This window comes from Lolium rigidum, chromosome 5 (genome assembly GCF_022539505.1).
Source record: "Lolium rigidum isolate FL_2022 chromosome 5, APGP_CSIRO_Lrig_0.1, whole genome shotgun sequence".
Classification (NCBI taxonomy): domain Eukaryota; kingdom Viridiplantae; phylum Streptophyta; class Magnoliopsida; order Poales; family Poaceae; genus Lolium; species Lolium rigidum.
In genome coordinates this window covers 18,448,937-18,459,859 of record NC_061512.1, presented here as the reverse complement: position 1 = coordinate 18,459,859, position 10,923 = coordinate 18,448,937, and the positions used below count along the sequence as shown (strand labels likewise).

General features: G+C 39.7%; 1 long non-coding RNA gene across 4 annotated transcripts; it reads right to left on the bottom strand.

Annotated features, from left to right (window-relative positions):
• Window positions 1–202: 202 nt before the first annotated feature.
• LOC124653326 lies at window positions 203–4,035 on the bottom strand. Of its 4 annotated transcripts, XR_006987872.1 has the most exons (8): window positions 3,901–4,035; window positions 3,699–3,813; window positions 3,441–3,580; window positions 3,265–3,332; window positions 3,092–3,142; window positions 2,821–2,943; window positions 2,381–2,707; window positions 203–1,793 (listed from the first exon to the last, which is right to left on the bottom strand). It is a non-coding gene; the product is annotated as an uncharacterized LOC124653326 (long non-coding RNA). The 4 variants fall into 4 exon arrangements; XR_006987873.1 differs by lacking the exon at window positions 2,381–2,707 and having other exon boundaries at window positions 203–2,380; window positions 3,265–3,346; XR_006987870.1 differs by lacking the exon at window positions 2,381–2,707 and having other exon boundaries at window positions 203–2,380.
• Window positions 4,036–10,923: the final 6,888 nt, after the last annotated feature.

Genomic DNA, 10,923 nt, shown 5'->3' with positions numbered 1-10,923 from the left:
TCCCAAATTAATTGACTCCATTATATCTTAGATAAAGTTGAGTCAATTAATTTGGGACGGCAGGAGTACGTCGTATGTAGGAGCACAAACCTCATTATTTTGGTACCACAGGAGGCTAGCCAGATGTGAGGTAGATGACAGATAATTCAGAGTAAAAAATGTATAAAATGTAATAAAAAAATCCACACTGCTCATGTGCAAGTTGACAAGTTGTGACCAATATATATTGTATAATAAGAAAATTGGTATCGGACACGTTAAGACTTGATACAGTACATCATCGATACATACAAAAAAAAAAGCAAGGATGTAACTTGCCAGCTACACTCCCATTTTTCCTTTTTTACTTCCTCTGGTGGTCATCTGCTCCCTCGGCATCCAAGGATGTAATGCCTCCGTTAAACTGGATTACTTGCACCTTGCAACTGATAAAAGAGTGATAGAAGGGAGAGCATGATCACTGTCAAATAATCAATGGACAACTTGATCAATCGTTGATGTCTCCTTTTAAGGTTGTACCTCAAAATGATTGGATAGCTAGCTAGATTTTATAGGAAAAATCTGAAGGTTTTGTGATAATTTTAAAATCCTTTGAGAAACTGAACAACCCAACCAATCATGAATACTTCAGAGTTGCTGCACTGGCCATCTGATGAAATAACATCTGATGAAGTAACAGTGCAAGCTTTCATATTTGACATGTGAACATAGCTCTTTTCTTTTTATGTTTACCATGAAAGAATGGGCCACATAATGTTGTCAATATAAGCTCAGTTGAGTGGCAATGCTAACTGGAAATCTATGTATCCTAGTCTAGAATGCCATAGATCATCTTTTTTTTTGTCATACTAAACCACCACCCTTGATCCAAAAAAAAAATCTGCCCAACTATTGTACATGAAAGATACAAATATACAATGTGAAACAGAACAACTGGAAAGAAGAAACCGTACCTGAATCTGAATGTTTAGGATCCATGAATCACTGGCTAAAGTGAAAAAATAAAAAGGATATGAAGTGTTAAGGTTGCAGGGAGATAAGCCGGCATAATGGAGAGATTTCTTAACCTAACATAGCTAATCTAACCTGAACATATTGTATCTTCTAAAGATGCTAGCAATCATTTTCACTAATGGGCAACAAAAAGGTAAATGATGATAAACACATCACAGAATATCACGAGGCAAAGCAACCCAATTTACAAAAGCTAAGCAAAACAGATCAGTACACATCTGGAAATGCTAGCAGTGCGTTTCTCTATAAGTGAAACATAAACGGACAGTAAGCAGAACATCGGTACCGAATCACAAAGCTGTCAAGCGAAAAAGAAAAAACTGCGCGTGTGCAACGGTTAACCAACCCAGATAGGTACACTGAATGTGCTAGTAAATAAATTTCTACGTGATGTTAGTGCAGAAAGAAACCAGGTATAACCGAAGCCTTGAATACAAAAAATGTAGCAAGATGCTCAGTACAAAAGTCTATGAACCTGGAAGATCAAAAGTAAATGATTTGTATTTTTACATTATCTAGATCCTAGCTAAGAGAAACAAAACTATGGACACATCAACTGGATTCTTTGTTAGTATCAAAAAATATAAATTTCTGAATAGCAAACTCACATCAGCAATCTAGGAGATCATAGATATCTTGACTAAACATCAGCAAATAAAACAGAAAAGAGCATGGTCAACTAACTGGGATATAAAACTGTACTGCAATCGTAATTTGCAGGTCTTCTTAACCTTCTTGTGTGTCAAATTAAGGACTTCTCCTTGTGTATAAATGTGGTACTGCATTAGAAAATGAATCAATCAATGTGCCATTTCTATAATGCATTCTCATGGAAAGAGAAATGGAAAATCTTGAAGGATCAGGGCATGTGTCATGATGATAACTGACAGGGTCACACATTTTATATCGTTATTCGTAATTTAGGACGAACACACTCCGCCACGACATGCTTAACGAGTACCCACCTTTTTAGTAGACAGAATTATCAATAGAATATACAGAAAATAATAAGAGCAGATCTCCAACAAAGGGAAAAATAAGTCATGTAAATCAGTTCTCGGAATACCTACCTAGTTTAGTGTTGATTTTAGTTAGAGCTCATGGTCCTTTCTTGTGGATGCCTATCCTAACATTATGCAAGCTTAATGAGGAAGTATAACCCATCATTTCCAGATGATTTAAATATGTGTGGACTACCAAGTGTATATTCAGAACCACATACATTGCTCAAGAGCTTAAACTTTTTGACAGAGGCCAATGTGGATCGCAGACAGGTTGTGCAATCATGGAAATGAACAACCAAATCGGTCGGGTGGTTATTCAGGAGGAGCCAGGGAGGATGATACAAAAGCCTGAAATTTATTACCTCGACTGCTGCATCTTGGCTACTCTGCCATTGCCACTCCGGCATGGCCGCCCCTGTCAGCCCCCTTAGTGGCACAAAATGAGAGAAATACTGGATCATTATCTTTCACTACTCGTACATAGCAATAAGACCTCAATAATTCTACAAAGGTATCAGTAAACTGCATGGCTGTCATAGTATGACAACAACATTGAGAAATAAACAATAGAGGCACCAGAATTCTCACATGCCTGTTCTAATCCGGGAGACGATATGCACTGCCCTGTTCTAGCCACATGTCTATTAGGATGTTGCAGGCACGGCAGAGCAATGTTCTACTGAAATCTTCTGCAGAATCAAAATTGAACGATAACATGGAGTAAAATGAATGCATGGTATGTATAATTATCATAACCAGAAAAAATGTTTCTTCGCTACAAATGCATGCAGGCAAGGAATACCTCATCAAGTAAAATCAATGCTCCATGAGACCATCATCTCTTGCCATATCCCACAGGCATAAAACTAAAATAGCAGTAGGCCATTATCCACCACCAGATTAATTAAGAATATGAGAGAGAACCCTGTAAAAATTAAATATAAATCAATTTCACCAAACTAAGATAGTGCGTATCTACACAATTAGTTAACAATTTATCAACCAAACACCAGTCAAATGGCTAGCAGCCTACAAATTTCTAAAGCGTCCATAAACTACACCCAAATCCATACCTTTCTTGAGACGAGATCTTAGTTTCCTTTCTCAAGCTCAATCCATTTTCCCTTCATTCATAAGCAGAAGAGAGAACAACATGAGAGAAATAGGGACATCAACAATGGCCATGGACATCACATATATGTATGAAATCTAATTTACCAAACAGACAAAAAAAGGAAGAACTCACCCAAGAAAGTGATAGGTCGTGAGGCGTAGAGGCCATCCTTGCATCATGCAAAAGATATTTGTCTAGAGCTGGAAGAGGACCTCTTTAACAAACTTGTGTTACAACATAAGACAAAGTAAACTCTATCCAGTATTCATCTGTAGGGGGGGGGGGGGTAAGAGCATAATGATGATTACCTCACTAATGGCAGCCGCTAAATAGTTCCACCTACTGTTGCTGCAACACATTGTAAACCTTCTTATTTTGCAACCATCCTACATCACAATCTCTCTTGGCCTCCATCCTTTATTTGTAGCTTGGATAGTATCTCTGCAATCTATAAAAAGAAGTAGGCAGTAACATTATGATCAATTTATCCAGCTGCTTACTATGCAAAGTAGGGGAACATGTTGAGTGCAACTTGCCGAGATGTGCTCTACCGAAAACCACATTACCTGAACGACGCCCACCTCCAAGGAAAGCCGGTGCTGCAGGTATCGGGCCTCCTCGAGGAGCCGCTGGTGCGTCACCATGTCCTCCACCCTCTCCACGTTCACATCCAGCGCGTACCTTTGAGAACGGATAACGAACACGCATGAGCGCCGCCGCCAGCAGTACAGTGCAAAAGAATAGGCAGGTTGGGGAGGAGAAACTCACTGGGAGTTCGTGGAAGTGCGTGGCACATCCTGGATCGGCAGCGAGATCTCCGCCGCGCCAGCGATGTCGGCGTCGGCGCGTCGTATACCTCGAGGCGCGGCCCTGCTCGTCCATCCGCCGTCGCCCCGCACCGATCTCCTGCAGCAGCAGCAGCTGCGGCCATGGCTGCGGCTGAGGCGGCCGCGACGGGGAAGAAAATAACGCCCGGCGCCAGCGCAGGGGGAGGAGACGGAGCAGAAACCGGCAGCCGCGTTGGGGAGGAGAAGCGCGTGGTGGCGGCGGGGATGTGAGTAGGTGTACGACCTGGGAGTCCGTCGGCACAGAGTTGACGGAAAGCCAGGGCCGGCGGCGGCAGCAGTCCTACGCGAGAAGCAATGTGGATAGGGTTTCGCTGGGTCAGGACCTTTTTCCACCTCGTTCTGATCTCTTTTTTTCCTCTCGTAGCTTAGCCAGTCACGTTATGACACATTTTCCTATCGCTGAAGATGACGGGGGGGGGGGGGCAGCGCCCAGCCCGTGAGTACCTGGTGGCTATCGTGGAGAGCTCTCAGATAGGGCAAAGGGGCACGCACTTGCTTGTTCTCAATGCTTGCTTACCTTCTGGTAATCACGTGATTCGGTGGTGTCATTGTGTGAACTATGTGAGTCCAACATAAGTACTCGTTATGTCTTATGTGTGTCAGTTGTGGTTGTGTGACTCTGCAGTCTGCACGTATTAAGTTATTTTTGAGCTTGAATTTCTGAGATATTTTCATGATTTGTCTACTATTTGTGATGGGGGTGGGGAACCCGTGGGTCTGCTATACCCGGTGGGTGATGGGGACGGGGAAAAATAGTCCCCAAGGTGGGGAATGGGGATGGGGATGGGGGAATTTCACAAACGTGGGGACGGGGAAGAAAAGGCAATCCCCGCGCGGGGGCAGACCCGTTGCCATTCCTAGTGGCCGGGCGGTTTGCTGCGTGCGTCGTGTGCGTGCGCAGCGGTTGGAGACGAAGCGGAGCTGCGCCTTGTGCGGCTGGGCCACTTCGGCCAGATGGGTCGGCCCAGGGGAGAAAGGAGAGGAAGGGGTCAGGGCGTCGGGGAGGACTGGTCGGGCCGTTCGGCCGTTGGTCGGCCCGGTTGGGTCGGCCACCCTTTTTTTTTGTTTCATTTTTTTTCTATTTCTCTTTCTCTCATTTGAAAAAGCATTTGAGGCGCCAAAATAAATCGGAAAAATGAAAATAAGATATTGGTGGAAACCTTGTGAGAAGGCCTTCACTATGAAACCATTTTTGAAACAAAATAAAATACTTTTCTAACCAAAGTTGGCATACACGCCTAAGTGGCTATTAGTGCCGTTTTGGGGTTCGGGGTTTGAAATGAATTTTGAATTTCTCTTAAAATGCAACGATGTCATGATGCTTATGAATGCCATGCATGAAGCTTGAAATTTTTAAAATTGGGATGTTACAGTGCAACACCTTACAGCGATTTGTTTGTCATTTCTCCATACAAAACTATATATATGTATATCCTTGGTTCTTCTTAAGTACACAAGAATATTCTTTACTGTTTTTCAATGATCATCACATGAATCATTCTGGTACATGCTCATAACATTTTTAAGAGCACAGTACATCTGATTGTGTACATATTATTCGTGATCTATAATCACTCATGTGTTTTTACTCATTGAGTGTAAAATACACTCAAGTCTTGTTAAAACTTCACATGATAAGAACATTTTCTTAATATTTCTATATTGAACTACTTCAATATCTATTCTATGTACTTTGACTTAAACTTTATAATGTATTTCAATCTATCTTCATAGATCTTGACACTAAATTTGTTTCAGTCCATATCCTTTCATTGAAATTAATTCTCAATGAAACCTTTTTAATCAAGTATATAATTACATCATTTATAACCAACTATATGTCATATACATAAGTATTATAAATATGTCTCAGTGCTCCCACTTAATTTCTTGCAAATGCAAGCCTCTTCATTGTCTCCGATGAAATCAAAAACTCTTTGACTATTTCATCCAGGTGAAGATTCCAACTCCAGTGATACTTACTTTACTCAATTGAAGTTTGTATACCTATCTAGTATTCCACGGACTAGCAAAAACTCTTGGTTGTATCTTGTATACACCTTTACTACACACTTCTGTTAAGTAATGTATTTTGCCATCCTACTAGCATATATCATAAAAGAAATATGTAGCGATTACTAGAATAATCCACATAGACTATAAGCATTGCTACGAAGATCTAATCTTATCGTAGTCAACTCTTTTAACTTTGTCGTAAACAATTTTTGACAAGTCAAGCTACTTCAAGGATATTCCATCCAAGTCCATCAATTTTATAGATCCATTTACTTTCAAAAAATATTCATCTATCATGGATTTCATGGCGTATAGCCATTTTAACGGAGTCGGGGCCCATCATAACTTCTTTGTTTGTAGTTGGTTTATCATTGTTCAAAATCAATCCTTTGTTCACAAATCATTTATTTGATCACAAAGTAAACCATACCTACAAGGTTCAATAAATACTTCGATCTTCATGACTATAACATTTTGTAGACATGGGAGCCATGATCGTTCGTGGCCGCTTCGGAACCAAATTCCGATCTCTGCGCTACTCTGATCATTATGCTCAGGTTCATAAACCATAGTGATTTATTCTGGATAATTCTAGAAACCACCTTCCATAAATTCACCGGATCATTTCCAAACTTGGAAAGTGACTTCCTATATATGAATCTTATTCTTCGGACCATTCCGGAACTCCTCGTGATGTCCTGGATCCCATCCGAGACTTCGAACAAAACTTCGAACTCCATTCCATATTCCATATCTACTTAAACGAAATCAAACCTTAAGTGTGTCACCCTACGGTTCGCGAACTATGTAGACATGGTTGAGACTTCTCTCAGACCAATAACCAATAGAGGGATCCGGAGATCCATAATGGCTCCCACATATTCAACGATGACTTTAGTGATCGGTCGAACCATTTACATATGATACTGATTCCCTTTGTCACGCGATATTTTACTTGTCCGAGGTTTGATCATCGGTATCTCTATACCTTGTTCAACCTCGTCTCATGACAAGTACTCTTTACTCGTACCGTGGTATGTGGTCTCTTATGAACCATTCATATGCTTGCAAGCTATTTAGACGATATTCCACCGAGAGGGCCCAGAGTATATCTATCCGTCATCGGGATGGACAAATCCCACTGTTGATCCATATGCCTCAACTCATACTTTCCGGATACTTAATCCCACCTTTATAACCACCCATTTACGCGGTGGCGTTTGATGTAATCAAAGTACCTTTCCGGTATAAGTGATTTACATGATCTCATGGTCGAAAGGACTAGGTAACTATGTATCGAAAGCTTATAGCAAATAACTTAATGACGTGATCTTATGCTTGCGCTTAATTGGGTGTGTCCATTACATCATTCATATAATGACATAATCTTGTTATTAATAACATCCAATGTTCATGATCACGAAACCATGATCATCTATTAATCAACAAGCTAGTTATACAAGAGGCTTACTAGGGACTCTTTGTTTGTTCACATAACACACATGTAACAATGTTTCGGTTAATACAATTATAGCATGATATGTAAACATTATCATAAACACAAAGATATATTATAATAACCATTTTATTATTGCCTCTTGGGCATATCTCCAACAGATCTCCCACTTGCACTAGAGTCAATAATCTAGTTTACATTTGTAAAGATATAACACCTTGGCCTTCCGGTGCTTTATCATGTTTTGCTCACGAGAGAGGTTTTAGTCAACGGATCGACACGCTCGAAACGTATGTATTTTGCAATTTATTTGCGTCTCAACGCATCACTCATTTCCAAATGAGTCGGCATTAAATATGTTTGGTCTTACGGTGGAACCTTAATTCCGCGGTCTGAAATATGTCTCTAATATTGTCACACACAATATAGCTTCAAAATTCTGACTCTGTCGGAACTACACCAAGTTCTCAAAGAACCTCTTGACTTAACATCCTCTGTCATTGTCAAAACAATGACATACTCTGCCTTCTTTTGTAGAATCCGTCACAATATTTTGAACTCTTATAAATCTAGCATAGACAACTTCTAGCTCATTGTGCTACCTTTTAAACAACACTTAGTCTAATTTGAGATTGAAATTTTATTTTCATATGTGACAAAACAAATATCGGTGCAACACCTTACAGCGATTTGTTTGTCATTTCTCCATACAAAACTATATATATGTATATCCTTGGTTCTTCTTAAGTACACAAGAATATTCTTTACTGTTTTTCAATGATCATCACATGAATCATTCCGGTACATGCTCATAACATTTTTAAGAGCACGGTACATCCGATTGTGTACATATTATTCGTGATCTATAATCACTCATGTGTTTTTACTCATTGAGTGTAAAATACACTCAAGTCTTGTTAAAACTTCACATGATAAGAACATTTTCTTAATATTTCTATATTGAACTACTTCAATATCTATTCTATGTACTTTGACTTAAACTTTATAATGTATTTCAATCTATCTTCATAGATCTTGACACTAAATTTGTTTCAGTCCATATCCTTTCATTGAAATTAATTCTCAATGAAACCTTTTTAATCAAGTATATAATTACATCATTTATAACCAACTATATGTCATATACATAAGTATTATAAATATGTCTCAGCGCTCCCACTTAATTTCTTGCAAATGCAAGCCTCTTCATTGTCTCCGATGAAATCAAAAACTCTTTGACTATTTCATCCGGTGAAGATTCCAACTCCGTGATACTTACTTTACTCAATTGAAGTTTGTATACCTATCTAGTATTCCACGAACTAGCAAAAACTCTTGGTTGTATCTTGTATACACCTTTACTACACACTTCTGTTAAGTAATGTATTTTGCCATCCTACTAGCATATATCATAAAAGAAATATGTAGCGATTACTAGAATAATCCACATAGACTATAAGCATTGCTACGAAGATCTAATCTTATCGTAGTCAACTCTTTTAACTTTGTCGTAAACAATTTTTGACAAGTCAAGCTACTTCAAGGATATTCCATCCAAGTCCATCAATTTTATAGATCCATTTACTTTCAAAAAATATTCATCTATCATGGATTTCATGGCGTATAGCCATTTTAACGGAGTCGGGGCCCATCATAACTTCTTTGTTTGTAGTTGGTTTATCATTGTTCAAAATCAATCCTTTGTTCACAAATCATTTATTTGATCACAAAGTAAACCATACCTACAAGGTTCAATAAATACTTCGATCTTCATGACTATAACATTTTGTAGACATGGGAGCCATGATCGTTCGTGGCCGCTTCGGAACCAAATTCCGATCTTTGCGCTACTCGATCATTATGCTCGAGTTCATAAACCATAGTGATTTATTCCGGATAATTCTAGAAACCACCTTCCATAAATTCACCGGATCATTTCCAAACTTGGAAAGTGACTTCCTATATATGAATCTTATTCTCCGGACCATTCGGAACTCCTCGTGATGTCACTGGATCCCATCCGAGACTTCGAACAAAACTTCGAACTCCATTCCATATTCCATATCTACTTAAACAAAATCAAACCTTAAGTGTGTCACCCTACGGTTCGCGAACTATGTAGACATGGTTGAGACTTCTCTCCGACCAATAACCAATAGAGGGATCTGGAGATCCATAATGGCTCCCACATATTCAACGATGACTTTAGTGATCGACTGAACCATTTACATATGATACCGATTCCCTTTGTCACGCGATATTTTACTTGTCCGAGGTTTGATCATCGGTATCTCTATACCTTGTTCAACCTCGTCTCATGACAAGTACTCTTTACTCGTACCGTGGTATGTGGTCTCTTATGAACCATTCATATGCTTGCAAGCTATTTAGACGACATTCCACCGAGAGGGCCCGAGTATATCTATCCGTCATCGGGATGGACAAATCCCACTTGTTGATCCATATGCCTCAACTCATACTTTCCGGATACTTAATCCCACCTTTATAACCACCCATTTACGCGGTGGCGTTTGATGTAATCAAAGTACCTTTCCGGTATAAGTGATTTACATGATCTCATGGTCGAAAGGACTAGGTAACTATGTATCGAAAGCTTATAGCAAATAACTTAATGACGTGATCTTATGCTACGCTTAATTGGGTGTGTCCATTACATCATTCATATAATGACATAATCTTGTTATTAATAACATCCAATGTTCATGATCACGAAACCATGATCATCTATTAATCAACAAGCTAGTTATACAAGAGGCTTACTAGGGACTCTTTGTTTGTTCACATAACACACATGTAACAATGTTTCGGTTAATACAATTATAGCATGATATGTAAACATTATCATAAACACAAAGATATATTATAATAACCATTTTATTATTGCCTCTTGGGCATATCTCCAACACCAACCCCATCATCCGAGCCCTGCAAAGCTTGTTGCAGTAGAGTTGTTTTAGTAGATAGACGGTAAGTTATCGTGCACTCGTGCTAAGGCCCCAAAAAAACCAGTGCACTAGAGCAGCCGAAGATTGCAAGAGACTGAACTGAAAGCACACCAACGAATACGAAAACCGACCGAATCCCAGGAGATGACAAAACACACGACTTCACACACCAACCGGAGTGAGGATAGCACAGGGAGGACCTTATTCTAACTTTAGGATGTAGTTGTCGTATCACTATCCCGAGAAAGACACTAAAAGAATCCTCCCGCCGGTGAGGGATCATGGTCCGCCATACCTCAAAGGCCCCAAAGACACGGGAAGTGGAGTAGACCGCCAACATCGTCGGCGAGGAGACGATAACCCTAGATGGGTTTAGTTTGGCCGCCTCCTCATCACCTCTGTCCCTAGACTCACATATCGGTTCGTCTATTGCTTTGCCAACCTGTTTCATGATGATAATATGGTAGAACATGAAAAACTTCCTCCCAAAGCAATCTAGCATTCA